This window comes from Anabrus simplex, chromosome 11, assembly GCF_040414725.1.
Source record: "Anabrus simplex isolate iqAnaSimp1 chromosome 11, ASM4041472v1, whole genome shotgun sequence".
In the NCBI taxonomy this organism is placed as follows: Eukaryota; Metazoa; Arthropoda; class Insecta; order Orthoptera; family Tettigoniidae; genus Anabrus; species Anabrus simplex.
This window is the reverse complement of record NC_090275.1, coordinates 116,061,417-116,086,493: the sequence shown is the minus strand read 5'-3', so window position 1 is coordinate 116,086,493 and position 25,077 is coordinate 116,061,417.

Sequence of the window (25,077 nt, the reverse complement as noted above, 5' to 3'; positions counted from 1 at the left end):
AGAAATTTGAACTTTCCCCTCGTGTAGGTCTGCGGAGGTAGCTACAGAATAGCAAGATTGGTGGTCATTACCTTGGCTGCTGGACTGCCTGGTAAAAAATGAGGCGCCCGATCTATTGTCTTAACACGCACACTCTCAGAAATACGGTTATTCCAAGACAATGTAGTCAGAAAAGCCGCAGTTTATATACGCGAGAAGTAAGGCTGAGTGGCTCAGACGGTTAAGGAGCTGGCCTTCTAACCCCAACTTGGCAGGTTCGATCCTGGCTCATTCCGGTGGTATTAGAAGGTGCTCGAATACGACTGCCCCGTGTCGGTAGATTTACTGGCACGTAAAAGAACTCCTGCGGGACTAAATTCCGGCACCTCGGCGTCTCCGAAGACCTTAGAAAGTAGTTAGTGGGACGTAAAGCAAATAACATTATTATTATTATTATTATTATTATTATTATTATTATTATTATTATTATTATTATTATTATTATTATTATTATTATTATATACGGGTTCTGGACTGATCCGGACACACCCTCTCAATTTGATTGGCAGAATCAATAGTTACACCCAAAACCAACAAGAAGCCTGTGACAGGCTGAAAAATAATTACAGAAAAATTGGGATTGGTCAGATTCAAGGACTGGCGGAATGAGCGAGAAGTGTTGCAAACCTACAAATATACACTGACTGACAGTGACAATGCAACACCAAGGAGGAGTGGTTCGAAAGGGATGAAGGTTGGGGGAAAAACAGAGACGGCACGGATGAATAATTTATGTTTATTTCAAACCGATATGCAGGTTACACAATGCGCACGGCATCGACTCAGTAGGATGTAGGACCACCGCGAGCGGCGATGCACGCAGAAACACGTCTAGGTACAGAGTCAATAAGAGTGCGGATGGTGTCCTGAGGGATGGTTCTCCATTCTCTGTCAACCATTTGCCACAGTTGGTTGTCCGTACGAGGCTGGGGCAGAGTTTGCAAACGGCGTCCAATGAGATCCCACACGTGTTCGATTGGTGAGAGATCCGGTGAGTACGCTGGCCACGGAAGCATCTGTACACCTCGTAGAGCCTGTTGGGAGATGCGAGCAGTGTGTGGGCGGGCATTATCCTGCTGAAAGAGAGCATTGGGCAGCCCCTGAAGGTACGGGAGTGCCACCGGCCGCAGCACATGCTGCACGTAGCGGTGGGCATTTAACGTGCCTTGAATACGCACTAGAGGTGACGTGGAATCATACGCAATAGCGCCCCAAACCATGATGCCGCGTTGTCTAGCGGTACGGCGCTCCACAGTTACTCCCGGATTTGACCTTTCTCCACGCCGACGCCACACTCGTTTGCGGTAACTATCGCTGACAGAACAGAAGCGTGACTCATCGGAGAACACGACGTTCCGCCATTCCCTCGTCCAAGTCGCTCTAGCTCGGCACCATGCCAGGCGTGCACGTCTATGCTGTGGAGTCAATGGTAGTCTTCTGAGCGGACGCCGGGAGTGCAGGCCTCCTTCAACCAATCGACGGGAAATTGTTCTGGTCGATATCGGAACAGCCAGGGTGTCTTGCACATGCTGAAGAATGGCGGTTGACGTGGCGTGCGGGGCTGCCACCGCTTGGCGGCGGATGCGACGATCCTCGCGTGCTGACGTCACTCGGGCTGCGCCTGGACCCCTCGCACGTGCCACATGTCCCTGCGCCAACCATCTTCGCCACAGGCGCTGCACCGTGGACACATCCCTATGGGTATCGGCTGCGATTTGACGAAGCGACCAAACTGCCCTTCTCAGCCCGATCACCATACCCCTCGTAAAGTCGTCTGTCTGCTGGAAATGCCTCCGTTGACGGCGGCCTGGCATTCTTAGCTATACACGTGTCCTGTGGCACACGACAACACGTTCTACAATGACTGTCGGCTGAGCAATCACGGTACGAAGTGGGCCATTCGCCAACGCCGTGTCCCATTTATCGTTCGCTACGTGCGCAGCACAGCGGCGCATTTCACATCATGAGCATACCTCAGTGATGTCAGTCTACCCTGCAATTGGCATAAAGTTCTCACCACTCCTTCTTGGTGTTGCATTTGCTCTGTCAGTCAGTGTATAATGGCATCATCAGCCATAAAATGAATAACGAATACATACATACATACATACATTATCATTATAGACTGTTATGCCTTTCAGCGTTCAGTCTGCAAGCCTCTGTGAATTTACTAAACGTCGCCACAATCCTCGATTTGCAACTAGTGTTGTAGCCTCATTTAGTTCTATACCTCTTATCTTTAAATCGTTAGAAACAGAGTCTAACCATCGTCGTCTTGGTCTCCCTCTACTTCTCTTACCCTCCATAACAGAGTCCATTATTCTCCTAGGTAACCTATCCTCCTCCATTCGCCTCACATGACCCCACCACCGAAGCCGGTTTATGCGTACAGCTTCATCCATCGAGTTCATTCCTAAATTAGCCTTTATCTCCTCATTCCGAGTTCCCTCCTGCCATTGTTCCCACCTGTTTGTACCAGCAATCATTCTTGCTACTTTCATGTCTGTTACTTCTAACTTATGAATAAGATATCCTGAGTCCACCCAGCTTTCGCTCCCATAAAGCAAAGTTGGTCTGAAAACAGACCGATGTAAAGATAGTTTTGTCTGGGAGCTGACTTCCTTCTTACAGAATACTGCAGATCGCAACTGCGAGCTCACTGCATTAGCTTTACTACACCTTGATTCAATCTCACTTACTATATTACCATCCTGGGAAAACACACAACCTAAATACTTGAAATTATCGACCTGTTCTAGCTTTGTATCACCAATCTGACATTCAATTCTGTTGGATTTCTTACCTACTGACATCAATTTAGTCTTCGAGAGGCTAATTTTCATACCATACTCATTGCACCTATTTTCAAGTTACAAGATGTTAGACTGCAGGCTTTCGGCACAGTCTGCCATTAACACCAAGTCGTCAGCATAGGCCAGGCTGCTTACTACATTTCCACCTAACTGAATCCCTCCCTGCCATTTTATACCTTTCAGCATATGATCCATGTAAACTACAAACAGCAAAGGTGAAAGATTACAGCCTTGTCTAACTCCTGTAAGTACCCTGAACCAAGAACTCATTCTACCATCAATTCTCACTGAAGCCCAATTGTCAACATAAATGCCTTTGATTGATTTTAATAATTTACCTTTAATTCCATAGTCCCCCAGTATAGCGAACATCTTTTCCCTCGGTACCCTGTCATATGCTTTCTCTAGATCTACGAAACATAAACACAACTGCCTATTCCTCTCGTAGCATTTTTCAATTACCTGGCGCATACTGAAAATCTGATCCTGACAGCCTCTCTGTGGTCTGAAACCACACTGGTTTTCATCCAACTTCCTCTCAACGACTGATCGCACCCTACCTTCCAAGATGCCTGTGAATACTTTGGCTGGTATACTAATCAATGAGATACCTCGATAGTTGTTGCAATCCTTCCTGTTCCCTTGCTTATAGATAGGTGCAATTACTGCTTTTCTCCAATCTAAAGGTACCTTACCAACACTCCACGCTAATTTGACTACTCTATGAAGCCATTTCATCCCTGCCTTCCCACTATACTTCACCATTTCAGGTCTAATTTCATCTATTCCTGCAGCCTTATGACAATGGAGTTTATTTACTATCCTTTCCACTTCCTCAAGCATAATTTCACCAACATCATTTTCCTCCTCCCCATGAGCTTGACTGTTTGCAACACCACCATGATGATTTCCTTTTACATTGAGAAGATGTTCAAAATATTCCCTCCACCTCTCCAGTGATTCCCTGGGATCTGTTATGAGTTCACCTGAATTACTCAAAACACTGTTCATTTCCTTTTTCCCTCCCTTCCTAAGATTCTTTATTACTGTCCAGAAAGGTTTCCCTGCTGCTTGACCTAGCCTTTCCAGGTTATTACCAAAATCTTCCCATGACTTCTTTTTGGATTCAACAACTATTTGTTTCGCTCTGTTTCTTTCATCTACGTACAAATCCCTGTCTGCCTCGGCCCTTGTTTGGAGCCATTTCTGATAAGCCTTCTTTTTACGTTTACAGGCTGCTCTCACTTCATCATTCCACCAAGATGTTCGCGTTTTCCCATCTTTACACACAGTTGTTCCTAGGCATTCCCTTGCTGTTTCTACTACAGCATCCCTGTATGCCACCCATTCACTTTCTATATCCTGAACCTGCTTACTGTCTACTGTTCGAAACTTCTCACTAATCATATCCATGTACTTCTGTCTAATTTCCTCATCCTGGAGATTTTCTACCCTTATTCGTTTGCAGACAGATTTCACTTTCTCTACCCTAGGCCTAGAGATACTTAGTTCACTACAGATCAGATAATGGTCTGTATCATCGAAAAATCCCCGGAAAACTCGTACATTCCTAAAAGATTTCCTGAATTCAAAATCTGTTAAGATATAGTCTATTATGGATCTGGTACCCCTAGCCTCCCATGTGTAGCGGTGAATAGCCTTATGCTTGAAGAATGTATTTGTAACAGCTAAACCCATACTAGCACAGAAGTCCAGCAAACGCTTCCCATTCCCATTAGCTTCCATATCCTCCCCACATTTACCAATCACCCTTTCGTATCCTTCAGTTCTATTCCCAACTCTCGCATTGTAATCGCCCATTAGCACTATTCTGTCCTTGCTGTTGACCCTGACCACGATGTCACTCAATGCTTCATAAAACTTGTCAACTTCATCCTCATCTGCACCCTCACATGGTGAATACACGGACACAATTCTTGTCCTAATTCCTCCCACTGACAAATCTACCCACATCATTCGCTCACTTACGTGCCTAACAGAAACTATGTTGCGTGCAATGGTATTCCTGATAAAGAGCCCTACCCCAGACTCTGCCCTTCCCTTTCTAACACCCGTCAAGTACACTTTATAATCTCCTATCTCTTCCTCCTTATCTCCCCTTACCCGAATATCACTTACTCCTAGCACATCCAGATGCATCCTCTTTGCTGACTCAGCAAGTTCTACCTTCTTTCTTCCATAAGCCCCATTAATATTGATAGCTCCCCATCGAATTCCATTTCGTTCGCCAAGTTGTTTCCAAGGAGTCCCTCGCCTGTCAAATGGGAGTGGGACTCCATTACTCCCATAGGTCCGAGGCTTGCTTAAAGTGTTCTGAGCTCGGTAAATTCATGAAGCAGGATGCTGCCCTACTTGCACATAGTCCAAGTGAGGATCTCTCCTCTAACGGGTTATGGACCACCGGTGAATTGTGTAGTCCTGGCCGCCTGAGCACAAGGAGGGCCACGACTCAGAATATGTCCGAGATGCCCACTCCCATACCATAGCAACTGGTATCCCGACTCTCAGGACCACTTACTAGGCCACTCAGCCGTTGCCCATGGTTCACGAACTAGGACGTGACTACAGTAACCCACAAACATGAACCATATAAGCAAAAACATAATAATGAAATCTATGTTAATAAAAAATCTACAGCTGTCCATTCACACCATGTGTTAAGATAAATCGCCATAACAGAAGTTCATATCTTTGAAAAACAGGAGGTTACATAATAAGAAATTTGAACCTTCCTCTCGTGTAGGTCTGCGGAAGTAGTTACAGAAAAACAAGATTGTTGGTCATTACCTTGGCTGCTGGACTGCCTGGTGAAGAATGAGGCGCCCCGCCTCCTGTCTTAGCGCACACACTCTCAGAATTACGGTGATCCAAAGACAAGGTAGTCAGAAAAGCCGCAGTTTATATACGCGAGGGGACGGTTCTAGAGGGTTCTGGACTAATCCATACACACCCTCTCAATTTTATTGGCAGAATCCAAAGTTACACCCAAAAACCAACAAGAAGCCTGTGACAGGCTGAAAAATAATTGCGGAAAAATTGGGATTGGTCAGATTCAAAAACTGACGGAATAAGAGAGAAGTGTTGCAAACCCAGAAATATATAAAAAGAAAATGAACATTAACTTAGTTAACTTAGTTCTAGTTCAGTAGCTCACTCAAATTATCTGTTGTTGTTGTTGTTGCTGAATCTGAAACATTTATTTCCGGGTTGTATCCGAGTCCTATCTTTATTTTACATAAACTAAGTTAGGGATAAATAACTCCCACTTAAGAAAACCACAGAAAGTAAACTAATATTTATAAATGGAGACACAGTGAAATAAATTACCTATGAAATCACTTAGCTGGAAACAAAGCCAACCTATCACTAACTATTCACACACATATATACAAACAGGTTGTTTCCAGACGAAACTGTCGACATTTTTTTTATCAGGTTATATAAATTGAATGGTGATGATGTTGGTTGATTTCAGTGTCCAGTCAGTATAAATCACTGAAGACACCGTTAAGCACGACTATGAATAAGTCAATCTCGTGGCTCTCCGTCCTGGCCAAGGTCTCTGTAGGGAGGTCTGGTCACGCTACCACAATCCTTTGCGGTGGCGGCCACATTGGGTCTCAAATATCGTTTGTTATGTGGGCGTGCCCGATGTAATGATGTGAGTTATTACTTGTATTTTGAAGGAAAATGGGATACTGCACCGCACCAAATTGTCAAAATAAGACAACTGACGGAATTAGAGTGTTTCGCTTCCCGAGAGGTAAGCAAAGGAGAGCTCAGTGGGTACAAAACTGTAGGCGTGACAAATGACAACCTACAGATAATTGCTTCTTGTGCGAGGTTAGTGAGGTTATACATTAATATTATTGCTGAATAATAATATGTTTATATGAAGGATGTTTTATATTTATAAATCTTTTTATGTATTTTCTTCTAGCATAATTTTGAAGAATCGCAATTTGAACTAAAGAGGGCAGATGGACGGAAACTACTCAACTGGAATTCCATCCCAACAATTTTAAACGTCCCTAATCCACCTAAGTCTTTGACATATATTAGGAAACCTGCCAAAGAAAGAGAATTGGCTTTCAAAAGAAGCAAGAAAAGTAACAGGAAATGTGTAATAGTAGAATTGATCTTTATGAAAATTTCCTTCTCATGTGTCCGGCTCCATGGCTAAATGGTTAGCGTGCTGGCCTTTGGTCATAGGGGTCCCGGGTTCGATTCCCGGCAGGTTCAGGAATTTTAACCATAATTGGTCAGTTTCGCTGGCACAGAGGATGGGTCATCATTTCATCCTCATCACGACGCGCTGGTCGCCTACGGATGTCAAATCAAAAGACCTGCACCTGCCGAGCCGAAATTGTCCTCAGACGCTCCTGGCACTAAAAGCCAAACGCCATTTCATTCCATTCCTTTTCATGTAAACTACAGACAGTATCATTCTAACCCTACATGCAACGTAGAAATGTTTCACAGATATTTGAAATGCTTGTTCCTGTTCATTTACCAATTATAATCACAACAAACAACAGGCCTATCACTCAAACCAACAATTTATGTCCAGCTTGCCATCTTTACAACAATTTTATTGATAATAGCAGTCTTATACTGTACTGGAGTTATTATTTACAGCTAAATTTCATTAATCTTAAATGCTCGAGGGTGCATTATATGGCTGGACAAATACTTAAAGATCACAACACTCGCTTCACTCGCACTAACCAACTACTGTAATTTAACGTACCGTAGCCTAACATAATATCCTAATGTAATCCTTAAATAGCCTAACCTAGGTTAACTTAGTAGTGGCTGAATTTTTTTATGGAATCGTATCTACAAATGGCTTTAATTTTCTTAAGAATTATTATTATTATTATTATTATTATTATTATTATTATTATTATTATTATTATATGCATGAATATTAGCACTCAGCTAAGAGCCCCGCGGTCACCAACGCACCGCTTGCTAGTTAGGAGCGCCTGACGCCCCTTTCAGTCGCCTCTTACGACAGGCAGGTGATACCGTGGGTGTTGTCCTATTGCCCTCACCCGCAGGGGTATATCTATTTTGGGTTGTGACTACGAGGTCCTTAGCTGAGTCTTGACATTGCTTTCAATATTCTAGCCCATCCGACCTCCCCTGGTCAACACTTATTCTTTTCCGACCGCGACGGCATTAGCGCATTCGAGGCTTACGAAGTTTTTCATTTCTACGCACTTTGTGGCCTTCATCTTACTTTTGCCGAGACCTTCATTTTTTGAAGTGTTGGACCCCTTCCATTTGTTTTCTTCTCATTAGTGTTTATAGAGGATGGTTTTCCAGTTGTACATCCCCTTAAAACAATAATCACCACCACCACTTTGTACTATATAGCAGCATAGGTTATCAATAAACTAGTTAAGAGTAACTAAGAACATCACACTTGTTGCATATGTGCAGAATATTTTTGCCGTAGAACCCAAAGAAATACCACATGAATGGATAATAACAGTTACCATACATAGTTTAATGCACTCAACTCAAGAGGCATTCAGTGTTTGTCAACATACTGGGGTAACCTTTTAGAAACGCAGTATCGGTAATTATTTTCTTATTATATATATAATAAGAGTTTTGCCTGTACATTGCTCAGAATTTTAAAAGAATGGTATTTCTGTATCGATCATATCCACAGTAACAAGACAATGCAGTTTTTACTTTTCCGTAATGTCTGTCTGTCTGTCTGTCTGTCTGTCTGTCTGTCTGTCTGTCTGTCTGTCTGTCTGTCTGTCTGTCTGTCTGTCTGTCTGTCTGTCTGTCTGTCTGTCTGTCTGTCTGTCTGTCTGTCTGTCTGTCTGTCTGTCTGTACAACCATCACGAGAAAACGGCTGAACAGAATTTAATAAAAATCGGTATGTAAAGTCGGGGGGTGAGCCGCTATAACCTAGGCTATAAATCATTTTATTCACGCTGAGTGAAATGGTAGTTTAAGGGAAGGACTAAAATTCAATTCTCAAATATTTATATTATTAGTGGTCATATCGAAAAATACTACATAACTAAAGTTATATAGAATTAAATTTCTGATCATTTACGTCTTGTGCATTTTTACCGTACCGGCTGTGATAACACAGATATTCATGAATTTGGATTTTAGTTGCTAAGTCCATATCAACGCCAAGCCCCGACAAAATGGGTAAACAGAATTTAATGAAAATCGGTATATAGAGTCGGGGAATAAGAAACTACAGTTTAAGCTATAAACAATGTTATTCACCCTGGGTGAAATAGTAGTTTAGGGGAAGGCACCTAAAATTTAATTTTTAAATACCTGTGTTCTTGGTCCTATGGAAAAGTACTACATAACAAAAGTTATAGAGAATACAATTTCCGATCATTTATGTTTTATTCAGTTTTACCGTGCCGTGCCGTATTTCAGAACCGGAAGACAATTAATAATGTGAAGGCCTACAATATCGAAAGCGCAAAACATAGATCAACAATAACATTACACTGACCGTTGTTTGTTGTAATGTTCTTTGTCTCTTATGCTGACATTCAACTCCGATAGATGGGATTACTGCTGCGTACGGAGTATAACAGTCTAACTGAATATTAGCTGGAAATAGCTGAGGAGTTAGATAACGTTCTTCTATAGCATGCCATTCCTCTGCTTAATACATTTTCTGATACTGCTACGTAACACACTGGTTCATCATAGTATGCCAGCTATTCGATACCTACTCTGACGCGCTGTTTTGATGAGCAGTGTGCGCACAAGTCAGAGGCTCAGTTAGTAGTAGTATGAACTGGTCCAGAATTACAATTTAGGCATATTCCAAATTATAGCACCACAATTCACTAAATAACTCAAAATTCAACCCTGAAAAGAGCCGTTTCTTAAGAAATGCTTCTTCCTCTTCACTTTTTTTTAAAATCTACATTAATTTTATTCCAAATTAGCAGCGAAGATGTGGTTTCTTCTCTGACTTGGAGGAAAAATTGCCTCCCCGTCAGATAGTTCTTTCCCCCGCCCGTGTAGTGAATTGAGATTTTCCGACTCATCGGGTACTCCCAGGAAACAAATAAGTAAACGGGCATAGTTTTCGCCGTGGGACTATCCACTATTCGAACCCCCCGTCGAAAAAAAAAAGGATGAAGATTGTTCACGGATATCGGATGTCTGTGTCTTGGTCATTCCAGCTCTGTAGCTTTGGACTGTAGTATAGTAGCAGCATAGTACTGTTTGTTAAAAGTGAGAAAATGTGTGGTTTCTCATTTGATCGAGTATTTCATATGAAAGCATTGCTTTTAATTGCGCCATTCCTACTGACGTCATTGAAATGACGTATGTTCATTTCAGTTGGAAAAACCACTAAGAGTGTCTTTCTGAGAATCTATAAAGGCAGGCGGAGAGTGAGTGTCTGCCATTATAATGAAAACTCCCCAACCTGATCGTGACTGACGGTAGGCAAGCTGACCTACCATTACAATGAAAATTCCCTAACCCAGTCTTGATATGAGAAAAGACGTTGCTGACTTGCCCATCGTGCTTCTCGGGCAACGTTAAGAGCTATGCAACTTAATGCAATCTTGCTCACAACGTTTACACTACCTAAACTAGAATTCTGTATAAAATTTAAAATTCCGTAGCGAAGCACGGGTACATCAGCTAGTTCTCGTAATAAAGAAAACGCTGAAGGTAATTTATTACAATTGTATTTTAGTACTTTAAATACAGTACTTCAAGTTCAGTATTTCATGTACCGGTAATCATAATATGACACAGGTACTGTAGAGATTTCTGTGTTTCTGTCAATAAGATTACATATTTGACAGATGATATTAATAAGAAATACAGTAATACCAAGTTGTAAGGAAGTAAAAGAGAAGAACATGAGCTTTTCTGTTGATTCTTGTTTCTCAAAAAAAAAAGTTATCACTCTCCGTTAATTATCTTCCTATTCAAATAGCTGTGAATGTATTCATATCATTTAAGTGTTATACAGTTATACATACATGACCAGTAGATGTCCAGTTAATTCCTTTATGAAAAATAGTTGGTATTTGGTTTTTATTTCCATGTACGGTACCGAAATCCTCTAAATTCGAATGCACTTGCCTTTTGTGACGCCGGTTTAAAGACCCAATATGGCGGCTCCATAAGTAGCATTCATGACTTGACCTCCCTAGACAGATCTTGATCCTGGCAAAATGTAAGATTCAATTATGTATTTAAGAAATGCGTTCATAACAGCTTGCGACACGTATAGCGTAAATGTTACCGATGAAATTATTATTAATAATAAAGCAACGCCATGCCGAAAAGAATAAAATAAAGCTATCTTCAGAAATCTTAATAAATCAATTGGGTACTTCTAACTTTCATACAATATTACTGTGGCAATCTAAAATGGTTAATCATACCTCTATATCTATCATCGATGTTGCGTCACTGTTAGCCCTCAAATTCATCATTAGGTCCTTACTATTCCTCAATTCGATGAACTGGTTCATTAAGACAATGTCTTCTTTTTCAACAAAATTTTATTCCTTCGGCTTCCCAATGCCGGTATCAATTTATTGTCAGCTGCACCGCTGGCCTACATCTCTGTCAACCCTCGGGCTGGCGTATAAATTCCTCAATTTTTCCACGAGAAGACTTTCACCTACTACAATATATTCCTTGATATGGACTTCATTAAAAATATATGACACATACTGTCACTCATCATCGTGTTTTATAACAATAAAATGATTCCTACCATAGGCTATAACTTTTATAATATCCCAATTGTTTATTTCAGACTTTGCTTAAAAAAAATGTAAAATTTCTACAATAACATTTTATGACATCATGACCGTCAATCATTAAATTCTTAGTCGAATTATGTCGAATTTATATAACTCAATCCTAGCTCAGTTCGCTGGTTACTCAAAAAATATTATTAGATCGTTATGAAAATTAATCCAATAGTTCTCCACTCAATTAATTTAAAAGCTGTGCTTGCGGCACTAAGCAAAACCAAAACTAAATCTTACATGATCGTCAAAAAACACGCTGGAAACTAGAAATGACGACGTACTCCTAGAAATAATATTAATAATAATAGTAAATATATGTTCGCCTGCAGTACTACTAGGTGGATTGAGTAGCTCAGTAGCTGCTGTTGCCGGTCCGAAGCCCGGGGGAAGGAGAATTGTTTGCCTAAAGCCGTAGAATTACAGCCAGAAAACATCTTGAGGCAATAAAGTGGACGACGGTTGGGAGGTGAAGTTAGTCAACGGTTAAGAAAGCGGCTGAAGACATCAATATCCCAACGGTGGATTAACCCTGGAGTGGTCGCATGAGTTTTGTCAGTATTAATGGTCGCACCGGGCCTCTCAGTCCCATTTATTCTCAGTGTTTTACTATTAGATTTTTATACTTTATTTCCAATGACAGTATTATAGGACATTATTTAGTTTATTTTAATGCAGTTTACATGACTACAATATTTAACTATCCCGTTTCTTAATCAAAAAGTGTATTTTTATAATTACACTGAAAACTGATTCATATATTTTCAACACATACTTAATAAAACATATTTTTTAGAATTTCACATTTGAAATATTGGTACAAAAATATGGATTTTTAGGTATGTGTGAATTATGTGTCATAATTCATAAAATAAAAGTCAAATTAGTTTAAGAAACACATCCATGTACAGGGAAATATCACTTTAATCAATTTCTATGCACATTCTGCAGCCAAGTTGTCCCTCTTCTCCGCAAAATGAAATTTTGGCACTTGGGGCAGATGAGGGTTATCTTCCTGTCTTTGTTTGTTGGGCAGATCATAAGATCACTTTGTTTTCCTGGGAACTTCTGTGGCAGGTGCTTGCACAGGGTAGTTATACCCAGAATTAGCTTCATCCAATGTCACACAGAAGAAAAAGTGTACTAAACTAACAATGCGAAATTTGACATAAAAGACCAACGTTAACAGTCGCACTGGATCTGCGAGAACCTGAACAGCCTGTACGTTCAAAGTTCCCTAGGCAACTGAGAGGGTGCCATTGTGTTCGATTGAAGGTGAAGAGCCAAGAAGCTATCAGGGAGGAGGAAGCACTCGGTGCATTCCAACAACAGGTATGTCCGCCCGGGTCTCGTAGACCCATCGCGACCACTCCAGCGTTAAGCAGCGAACCATCTTCAGAGAGCAGCGTCTGTTCATCAGTGAAGCGGCTGCAAAAGGCTTCTGCACTCCAGAGGAGCGGCCTGTTACTCAGTTCCAGGGCTTGCAAACCCGGTTCTATTCCCCTCTCTCTAGGGGTCATAAATATGGAGGGACCAGGCTCAGGATAAGAGTGAAGACCTCAGCGGCTACAGCAGAACACCAGCTACCCGTACTGAATAATTACCCTTACGATGAGAGTGAATCAGACATCAGTGATTCACTCGTCCCGGGCTTAAATCAACCATGAATGTAGCATGATGGAAACAACAGCAACAAAGCAACTACCTCAGGCCCGAGCTGACAACAGCAAAGGTAAATCTGGTCATTCGGATTATGGGGGACGAGGAGATCATGCTGAGAAGTGTCGGAGCTTCCCAAAACTCCTCAAACCTAAGGAAACCAAATTCATTGGTACACTTAACGCACAGACGCTGACCAAAATAGGGAAACTCAAGACAGTCACGGATACTTGTGACAGATTTCGGATCCTGATACTTGCAATACAAGAAACACGATTTCGCGACTCCGATCATTTTGACTCCGGTGGTTACCGCTTCTACAAGGGGAAGCCAGCAACAAAACTGCCAAATAGCAACCTATAGTACACAACAGTATCCAGAACTCTGTGATAGACTTCACGTCACCATCAGAACGCCTCTCCTTGCTCACAGTTAAATGCGCCAATAAAGCCTATACACTAATTAATGCACACGCTCCTGTCAACAGTGAACCTGACAAAAACAAGGTTGAAAAATTTTGGTCACAACTTGAACGGGCACTTACCAAGATCCCTCAGCATCACGTAAAAATCGTTCTTGGAGATTTTAAAGCGCAAATCGGCAAAGGAAGGGAACATATGCATATCACTGGATGTTTATCAGCACACAACAGGACTAATGCAAATCGACACAGGTTAATCAACGTATGTTGAATAGCAAACCTCCAGCTGATGTCCACACACTTTAAGAAACCTCCACGAAAAATGACCACATGGAAATCGCCAATCAGTCACCTAGGCGAATACCAGATCGACCATGTAGCAATTACCAGAGAGTTTCCCCAGAAATCACGAAAGTCAGGGTACGCAAATGTTATGTAGAGTCAGACCACCACCTCTCACAAATGAAAATCCGTTTCAGATCCAATCGAAGGAAATACCAAAAATCTACAATCCCACGCATTGACCCAGGTTATCTGCAAGAACATGCACATGAGTTTGCACAGTCATTGCGGGCAAATACAAAAACATGGGATGCACTTCTTGAGACTATCCAAGAATCATCTAGGAAACTTGGCCAACCACCCCCTAAACGGAAACGTAGATGGTGGACTTCGGATTGTGACAGAGCACTTGAAAGACCTATGCAAGCCTGGAAGAATTGGCACAGTCATCAACCACCAGAGAATTTTCAGATCTTGTCAGAAACTCGGAAGCAGACGTCCAAAAGACTCAGACGAATTAAACGTGCATACCATAAAAAAAGATTAGAGGAGGTCGATAATGACTTCAAACGGAATAACACAAGAAATTTCTACAAAAGTTCCAGCGAAGAACTGACCAGCTACAAGCCACCCACTCTTTGTTTTCGGCGCCCTGACGGAACTCTCGGGACCAACATAAAGGCTAACAGTGACATCCTGAAACAACACTTCAAAAAATTACACAACTGCGATCCACCAACTGAGGAAATCCAATCCCACATACCCACTCCAAACCCAGATTAACTCCCACCGACTCATGAGGAGATAAGGAGAATCAGATTACATCTCAAAAACAATAAAGCTCCGAGATGCTGAAGATTTGGGGTATCAAATGATCGACCAATTACAAGTCATCATTGCGAACATATGGGAAAGTGTATTCATACCTATAGATTGGAAAACTGCCCTGATACATCCACTGCATAAGAAAGGTGACAAGATGGATCCAAACAACTACCGAGGTATTTCTCTTCTGCCAATAACATACAAAAATTTTCACGTGCTCTGCTTACCAGATTGGAACAACAGACAGAAGATAACATCGGCGAATACCAGGCGGGCTTCCGTCCACATCGATCGTGCGTGGAACAGATCTGGAACCTGAAGATGATACTCCAACACCGCCAATCAAACCGTACAGTGGTCACTTTCGTAGATTTTAGAAAAAAGCATACGACTCAATTGACCGTGATACTCTGTTCAATGTCCTTCGAGAATACGGTGTTGATAACAAAACAGTCACGTTAATCCAACAAACCTTAAGAGATACAACCTCTAAGGTGAAGTTCATGGGTGATATCTCTGCATCCTTTGAAATAAAAACAGATGTTAGACAAGGTGACGGATTGCCCCCACTTCTGTTCATCCTGGTACTGGATAAGGTCATTAAAACATGGGAGAAATAATTACCCGGAATAAACATGATAACAAGAAATAAACGGATTAACATTAAATGCCTTGCCTTTGCTGACGATCTAGCAATAATTACCCGGACTCCTGAAGAAGCCAGGCACGCCATTGAGAAGCTTCACGAGATTGCAATCAAAAATTGTCTCCACATCTCCTATGAAACGAACGCAAGACATGGACTCCAAGTGCACACAGCTAACATCACTAGCGACCAAATATGGCAACATTTTACAAGTCAAACAACTCCCGAACTTGGGTGAAATTATTGGTAATTCAGGCAATGAAAAGGCAGCCAACAAACTGCGCGCAGAAAAAAGTACGTATAGCATACTTATTCACCTGTAAATTCTACAATAAGGAATTAATATACACAAAAGCCAAAACCACACTTTTGTCCTCCCTGAGGCACTCTACGCAACTGAGACAACATCATTCCCCATTAACATCAAGGACACTGAGAAAATTGAACGACAGATACTGAGGAAGAAATTCGGGCCCAAGTTTCAAGAGGGTAAATGGATGCAAAAAAGCTCGGAAGAACTCTACACATTAACTGAGCGATTCACTTCAGTCGCGCGCAAACGGCGTATGAAATTTTATGGACATTTAGCACGAATGGATGACTCACGACTAAGAAAACATTTCTTATTTTCAATGGAAACCGACAAACCAAAGTTCGCTGGCTAGTGGATGCACAAAAGGACCTCGCAGAAGTCAACGTTGCTCGAATGGCAACCACAAGGTCTACATACAGACAAAAGACCAACAACCATAAATTTGCACCCAAGAATCCATCTGAGAAAAGCTTGAAACTCAAAGACTCATCGACACAAGAAAGCCGGCAGGCCCATGATGAATGGATGAGGAAGTTTTGGGAGGAAGAACAAGAAGATGAAGAATACCAGCAGCATTTAATGGTTCCACGTGCTCCTTAACGGGCTAAACGTATATACATATGTATATATATAAAGATATATGTTAGATTCTATAAAAATCCTGAGTTGTACTCACATTTTTGCAACCAAATTCAGCCCGCAGTCAATGTGGCTTCCGTCATGGGTGAATGAAGAACTTCATCTTTAGCAGATTACACTTTTTCATTTTTCTTCATGTATCCAACATTGCTTACACTATCTAATACAGGATTACAACAATTGATTATTTATATTTAACACTCGTACATACACTGTAAATTTACGCATTTTACGCTGGAGCATTGATCCGCTTATATCCGCACTCACTGTCCTATGTTGTGTTGCGAATGATTGCTATTGGTGATAGTTATTTGTCTCGGATATCGCCTCTCTCCACGCACATACAAATCCTGCAGATCCAAGCCTTCTCTTGAGCCTCAGCAAGCAGTCTACCGGAGTTTTGTTCGTCCTTGACATACAACACTGACCATCTTGTTGTAGCGACAGTAGTGTTTACAACAACCCTCCATCAGCTGATCTGTTACAAACATGAAAAGGAAAGTGTTCTTTTAACCTAGAATTATTCCTCGACTCTTTGAACGTCTGTCGCTACTATTGAACGTAACAAAGACTGTACTGCGATTATGTCGTGATTATTATAAGACATAAAATTTCCAGTTGACATAATAACTTGCTGTTTAATACTTATATCGTTTAATTCCATGATAATATAAACGACACATCATATTATGTTGTACTCTATTCGTCCACTGTACGGAGGGATTTTAAATTCACGTCTACCGAACGGTAAGTCTGATTGCGAACTGATTAGCGAGATCGTGCTCTCTTCTCACTTGCTTACGTTGTAGTGGAAGGATATTCACACAGCAGAGGGAATTTCCCTACTCAACGAGCGTCTCTCAATCGTAATAAATGTTCAGTTGATTAATTGTCACACATGATTAATTATGGAAAGTGCATATCAGAACAATGATATGGCGTGATTATAGAATTGATCGTAAAACTTTATATAACACCGACTGTAGCACTACTTTTTCACACGCACTCTTGATGTTGTGGCGGTAACTCCTCACACCTGGTATAGACTCACAGCTTAGTGCGTAATTCGTTATTTGTTGTATAATTAATGTAATTACTTGGTCATAAATATATTTGGTAAACTCAGGTATTCTACTATTGTGAAATCCTTGTTAATTATTTGCAGAGATGGCAGAGAAGTTGAATATTATGTCCCGCTTCTTTCAAAATATATGAATGGCGAATTTTGATTGGGTGAGAGGTATTCGCTCGTCAATTTTTCGGACGGGTGCATCACAAATCAAGGGGTTTTGGGTGTCTACTTCTTTGTTTTCTGTCTCTCTTCCACCTAAATATCCTTGTTCAGCACAGTGAAACTTTCCACTGTTACTGCGCAGTACCCCTACTCCTGTTCTGAAGTCATCACCGGCTGTTCCGAGGTTACTTTTCAGAGATAACATTTATCATAGAAACAAACGTGGGTTTCAACATAAATTCATATAATTTCTTGTTCACTTAAAGAGGTCTCATGAATATGCCATAATTATACAGTTTATGTATGAACACCTCACCTCTGGTTTCAAAGAAAATTAATTTAATTTGCCAACAAGCTCAAAATGATTGGTGCAACACTCTCCCACTTAAATAGAAATATATCGAAACTTGTGAGAAAATTTCTATCCTCAATGATATCAGTACAAGCCAGTAATAACTACTTGCAACCATCACTGAGTCTGTATTCACATTCATTCCTCTTTACCTGTTTTATTTCACTCCAAAAGCGCTGGTTTTACTCCTTTAGTTTCCTCTGTTCTTCCATCAAGTTGTCTGCGATCATCTGCAGGATTTCTCTCAGTTCCATTTCTTCTTGTAGACATGCTATGCAGTTATTCCCTCCTTCTTCTTCTTTCTTCTCTTCTCAATCATAAGTATCTTAATCTTCGGAAACCTGGGAGGTCTCTTTCTCTTTGGATGATGTGACCATTTTCTCCTAAACTACTTCTTCTTCTTCCTCCTCCGAATAACCATCACCTTCTTCTACTGTACATTCTTCTCATGTCCCTTACTCCCAGGTGAGTAGGACTGTGCCAATGGATACAGCGATTGACTGCGCCGGTTCCCTTGTTCTCGTGTTTGTTGGAACTGTAATAATAATAATATCGTATGGCCTCAGCTACCGTTTGCAGACATTTCGATTTGACGCCATCTGGCTGTTTCCATTTCTCTTGTTCCTGCACAAACGGCCTGTTCTCTCGGTCTCGGTATTCAGGTTGTCGTGTTCGGCAATCATTCCACCTCTCACGCTGCCTTTAACGTGCGTATGGACGACTCATACTCCTGTCCTCATACCTGTAACGATCACTATTTCATAGCCTTCTTGGATATGTTCTAGAATAATCATAAGTTGGACGGTACTGCCGGTCATCATAATATTCTCGATTATTCCTTCCTCTTCTTTCTTCTTATTTCCGCCTTGGAATTGCCCCTGAATCCTGGTCTTTAATTTCCTCTGTATTATTAGATTCAACTTCATCTATCACAAACGCTATCTGTTCGGCATTTCTGGCCTGTCCAGCTGCCGCAAGATTCCTTCAGCTTTTGAACATCTGGAGGAAACTGTTTCACTATTGCTTGCACGAGTTCTTGTTGACACTAAGGTTATCTAATTTTTTCATCTTTAGTAATAGATGCAACAAGTACTCGCTGTAACGTGTAGGTATACTTGAATTATATTTTATGGAGTATAATTCGAGTCTTAAATTTTGCTGTGCGTCTGCCCTCCCCCACCCAAACGATTAAATAAAGCCTTTACAAAGTCCTCAAAAAATTCAAACTAAAACCTAAATCCAATAAACCAAGTTTTAGGATTTCCTTCCAGATATCTCTGTGTAACTCTTAATTTCTTCTCCTCAGGTTTGCATCTCTTCATAATAATCCTTTGGATCCCTAAAGAACATCTTAGGAGTGAGTGAATAGCTACCATTAAATTTCCGCTGTTGGTCATCATTTATTTTCAAAACATTAATGAGGCTAGACTGAGTAACAAGTGTCTGTCGATTCCCAGCTGAGACTGGTTGAGTGGTAGGAAAGGATTAGTGCTCGGTAGCGTGGCTGCCGACACGGTTTGACGCATACTTTTCTTTATTTCGCCTGTTTTTCTAACTCAAGCTGCAAGATTTTCGCTTTGTACTTTTAGTTTGTGCAGTTCGCTGTCATGACATCATTCATTTCCTCTCGTACCCCCTCTTCACTAAAAATGAGATCTCTATCTAGCACCTCCCATTTTGCGTTCATTTCTTTCTGCCATTCTGGTATGTCCTGTTTCATTCCGGCGAACTGTTCTGTTAACAACTATTGATCTGCCACACGGTTGGCTTCCACTGCTTTCAGTCCCTGATCTAACCTCTTCAACCTTTGTTGCCACTGAGCTAAGGTTACTACGTGTCTCCGTTTCAATTTCCTTTACTCTACCCTCGACAATAAGAATTCTCTGTGGCATCTTTTCGCATTGTGTCTGTACTTCTTCCCTAGTTTCCCGTAAACTATTGGTAAACGATATTATGACATCGCCAATCTGCTTAATTAATTGTTTATATGCCACCGCTAAATTATATAGTTCCTGTTTAAATTCGACCCTATTACTTTAGCATTGTCTTAACAACTTTTCTTGGTGTCTAAGAATTCCTTCCATAATCCTGCCTGACTAAGTGAACATTTACTGTCAAGTGTTTCCTCTCTGAGTGTAGCTCGCGTGTCTTCTTGTCTATGCGAAAGACTTTCATTTAAATTCTCAATAAGTTAATCTATGACCGTGGTTTGAGTGTTCTCTAACCTATCCTGACCTTTTTATTTCACTCTGTACAGTTTCGACCTTAGTATTTAGGAGGTTGATACTCGCTATCAACTGCTTCCATTGTTCACTTGTAACAACCATTGTAATATCTTAAGATACCAGATGCATAATGACTAGGGTGAACACACCTGCTATTGCAAGAACAACAACATTCCCTACATTTTCCATGAAATAGGATAAATACAAGTGAATTATATTCAAATACATGACACTTATAGTAAAAATTTTAGATTTACACAGTGCTCATTTTTACTATTTAATTGTGAATATTATGAGTATCAGTCTGGTCATATCCCAACTGTCCTGACAACGAGACTTACGACACGTAGTAATCTATAGGCGACACTCTGGCTTCACGTTGGGCTGCCTGATTTTTTTTATATATCTCCCTATGCACCTCTGGAGAGCAGTTTCGTTGTTCACTTGCAGTTTCCTGTTGCCACGCCTGCCGCTAAAGAAATACACTCATCGAAATCTAGAGACTTGTCTCATTGGTGGTCAGTCCTTGTCGTCGTTTCATGGATGCATAAACGAATACCTAACCAAGAATAACTATCTACCAAAATAAAATACTTTAACACAGACTGATTCATGAAAATTGTGTATAAAATTTATTAATTATAATCAAGAAAAATAAGAGAAAAGAAAATTATCCAACACCAATGAATGTAATATTAATCAGAATCAAAAGCTGTAGCTATAAAGATGTTATTGTGTCCATGATTATCATTCATCAAAATAAAATTTGATATCAGATAATTAACTGAATTTTTAAATTAATAATTTGTTAATGACCTTGTAACTTTTAGAAATCATTAATTAATTTTCAAATAAGTTTCCCAAACTCATTAAATATTTGTGCTTAATGTACACACTTGCAATGGTGATATAGTTATAATAATAATAATAATAATAATAATAATAATAATAATAATAATAATAATAAGTTTTAACAGAATAAAATGCAGTGGCTATCAAATACTAACGTATCCAAGACGCTTATAATCATCAAATCAAACTTGATCACATCAATAATTAAATCTTCCAGAAGTTACATTTTAAAAAATATATTTATATTACAATTAATTGAAGTTAAAATGAATTTCTAAAATGCATAATTAGCTGCTTCTAGATGATTAGAAACTTGTCTCGTATCATTAAAAAGACCTTTCTAAATTACAGGTAAACCATTGTGATACCATACTAATAATAATAAAAATATACTGTAATAATAATATAATATGGCCACTGATGTTAACATTAATTGTTACCAATGTGTATAATAAATTTTGTTAGTCAGAATATTCACAGGCTAATTGAGCCATTACACGTTTGGGGATTACCTTTAACTCTTCCTTAGATTATTTAACCAACATTTGTTTCCAAGAAAACACCATAACAAACTTTTTCTCCGAAAGAAAAATAATCCTCACTGGGTAAAATAAAACAGAAATCCATTACATAAATTCTTTTTGGAATTTAAAGTTATTTATTTGCTAGATGTTACTGAACTGCCTAAAAATAATTGTATGGTTCATTAACATACAATTTCACATATTTGTAAATTTAATTCACAAAAGTTCGAGTTCAGTAGCTCACTCAAATTATCTGTTGTTGTTGCTGAATCTAAAACATTTCTTTCCGGGTTGTACCCGAGTCCTAGCTTTATTTTACATAAACCAAGCTAGGGATAAATAACTCTCCCACTTAAGAAAACCACAAAAAGTAAACTAATATTTATAAATGGAGACACAGTCAAATAAGCAGCCTATGAAGTGATATAAAAAGAATCACATTCTAAACAATGACATCCTATCACTAACTCTTCACAAATATATACAAATGGGTTGTTTCCAGACGAAACTGTCAGAAAGAATTTATCAGGTTATATAAATTAGATGATGATGATGATGTTGGTTGATTTCAGTGGCCAATCAGTACAAATCACTGAAAAGCACCGTTAACCACGGCTATGAATAAGTCAATCTTGTGGCTCTCCATCCTGGCAAAATGGGTTAAGTGAATGTCTATGTGTGAATTTGGGGGAATCATAGCTCCACCAAGTGAAAAGGTTATGAAGTTGCCTAGTGGTAACCTTGTAAAGGGAAGGGAGGCGCTGAATTCTTAGAATGTCGTAGAGGGGAGTTTTGAAGTAGATAAATTAGTAGAGAGCGAAGGGAACATGGAACTTAGCACAAAATCGGAAGTAGCTAGGATGGAGGCCGAAAAAGAAAGTAATAAGAATAGCGAAAGAGATATTCAAGAACTGTCCATAATGATGCGAGGAAGATTAATAAACGCATTACGGCGGATCAATTAAAGTCATTAAAGATAAAGGAGTTGATTCAGGATTTTCAAGTGAAAGTCTGTTTTCTACGGTTGATTTACGTAGTAGTTTTTGAAAAATTCCGTTAAGGGAGGAAGACCGGCCTTTAACCGCTTTTAGTCATAAGTATAATCAGTACCAATTTTGTCGTGTCCCGTATGGTACTAGTACTAGTTGTGCAGCGTTAATTCGTGCAATGAATATTGCTTTGGGGAATGCCACGACTTACATTGATGATTTAGTCATTTCATCTGGTAGTCTGGAAGAACATTTTGGGCATCTTGACAGGGTGTTTACCAAGTTGAAACAGGCAGGCTTCATTCTAAAAGTTGAGAAATGCATTGTTTGCAAGCTTGAGCTCACATGTTTAGGACATCGTGTATCTGCAGTAGGAGTGACTCCCGAAAGCTCGAGAATAGATAAGATGTTAAATGCTAAAAGGGCCGGAAATGTGAAAGAATTAAGATCTCATATTGGTGTTTGTACCGGTAGGTATACCTCTACGCCGCACATGTAAATCTTGCAGCAATAAAACCTCCTCTACTGGAGGAAGAGTGAACTTGGAACTAGACCTCATTAAACTTTTACTCAGAAGATGTCACTACCTTAATTCTGTGATTGTGAAGTTTCCAGGACTTTGTGAATTTCAACTTGTTTTGTTTTCCATTTATCAAGAAGTTTGGACTTTCTACAACAGATGTCACTACAAAACCTATGATCATGTACCCTGGTGCGAAGTAAAAGTACTTTTTGAACAAATTTTGTATTCATAAGTTTTTTCTTTACTAAATTTCGTTCATTCATTTGTGGATTGGCAATATTTATCTTTTCTTTCCGCCAGTTTTGAATCCAGCCAATCGCTAATTTTTGTAATTAATGTACGACCAATCCTGGATTTCTTCTTCGACTTGGAGTGTAAATTTTGTATCGTCCAATAAAATTGAGAGAGTGTGTCTTGATTTTTCATGAAAGGTGTCGAACCTTCCCCGAGGGTTTATCAACTGCGGATTTTCATGTCTCTTGGTCATTTGATCAACATTGAACTAAGTGTGTGTATGTGAAGCAGGAGGCGGGAGGTGCCTCTTTCAGCAGGCAGCAGTTCTTCAGCAAGGTAATGGCCGTTTAACAAATTTATTTCTTGCTAGCTCCGCAGTTTAACCCGAGGGATAGGTCCGAAACTATAATATGTAACCAACTTCCCTAAAATGTAAATTCTGCCGGCTAATGTGAAAATTTCATAAAATCTGTAACTGTAATTCCGGGATAGAGAGTGATTTACGTTCTCGAGCTCCCCTTCATATTGGTTTGAGGTGACTACGTTTTGTAACTTTCCGTAATGTCTTAATTTATTCTTATACGAGTCACCCCCATAGTTTGGGAATAGCCCCTGTTTCATCAGCCTAGTGCCTTTTAGGTTTTAAGAATGCATATTTAGGAGTGCAAGTACATGCCTCCATTCAATTTCGTGTTTCGGGCCATTACTTAACCTGTTCTTTTCTGCTTAGGCCCAGTAGGTTGGGTACAAGGTACCCCTGTTTCTTTTTTGTAAGTTGTGCGTTGATGGCAAATAATTGTAAGTTTCTGGTATTGGCTTAAATAGGCTTGAAAAACTGAGAGCGTGTCAGCTCTTTTCTAGTATGGTAACTGTGCCTCTGGGAGGTTTGATATTTGAAGTTGGGAGCAAGTGCTCTAGGTATTAGGGGCTTTCTGCCCTTCGAACAATTTGTGCTCGCCTGTAAAAGTTGAGCTAGGAGCTCAAAATTATAATACTAGGACTTGTAGCCCAAGAGTGTTAAAATTCTGAAATCTTGGATCTTTCTAAGTCCTGTTTCTAATTGATATGTCATTGTTATTTCTCTAAGTGAAAAGTTGTTAAAATTTTGTCATTTTCTTTTGGAAAATATAACCTTTATTAAAATTTTAAATTAACTTTGACCTTGTAGTTAGCCCCATTCATCCCGGCACCTTCTTTCACCTCTGCTGGTCCACCAAACCACGGTAACAGTGCATACAATTTTTTAGAAGATTTGTGATATCAGAGCCTTTTAGAGAATTGCTGAAAGCTGGCAATAAGTGGAAGTGGGCTGAAGAGCATGATAAGGCATTTGAAGAGCTGAAAGATGGTTTTAGAAAAGCAGTGATTGTAAAGTATCCTAGAGGAGATAAGAAATATGTTATAATGACTGATGCATCACATTGTGGTATTAATGGAGCGCTATGTCTGGAGGATGATGAGACTAACTTAGGATTGTCTCGTTAGCTTCCGGAGGGTTGAGTGCTGCAGAAAAACGCTATAAGATAACGGATCTTGAGTTTTTAGTGATTATTTATACATTCATACATTATCATTATAGACTGTAATGCATTTCAGCGTTCAGTCTGCAAGCCTCTGTGAGTTTACTAATTGTCGCCACAATCCTCGATTTGCAACTAGTGTTGTGGTCTCATTTAGTTCTATACCTCTTACCTTT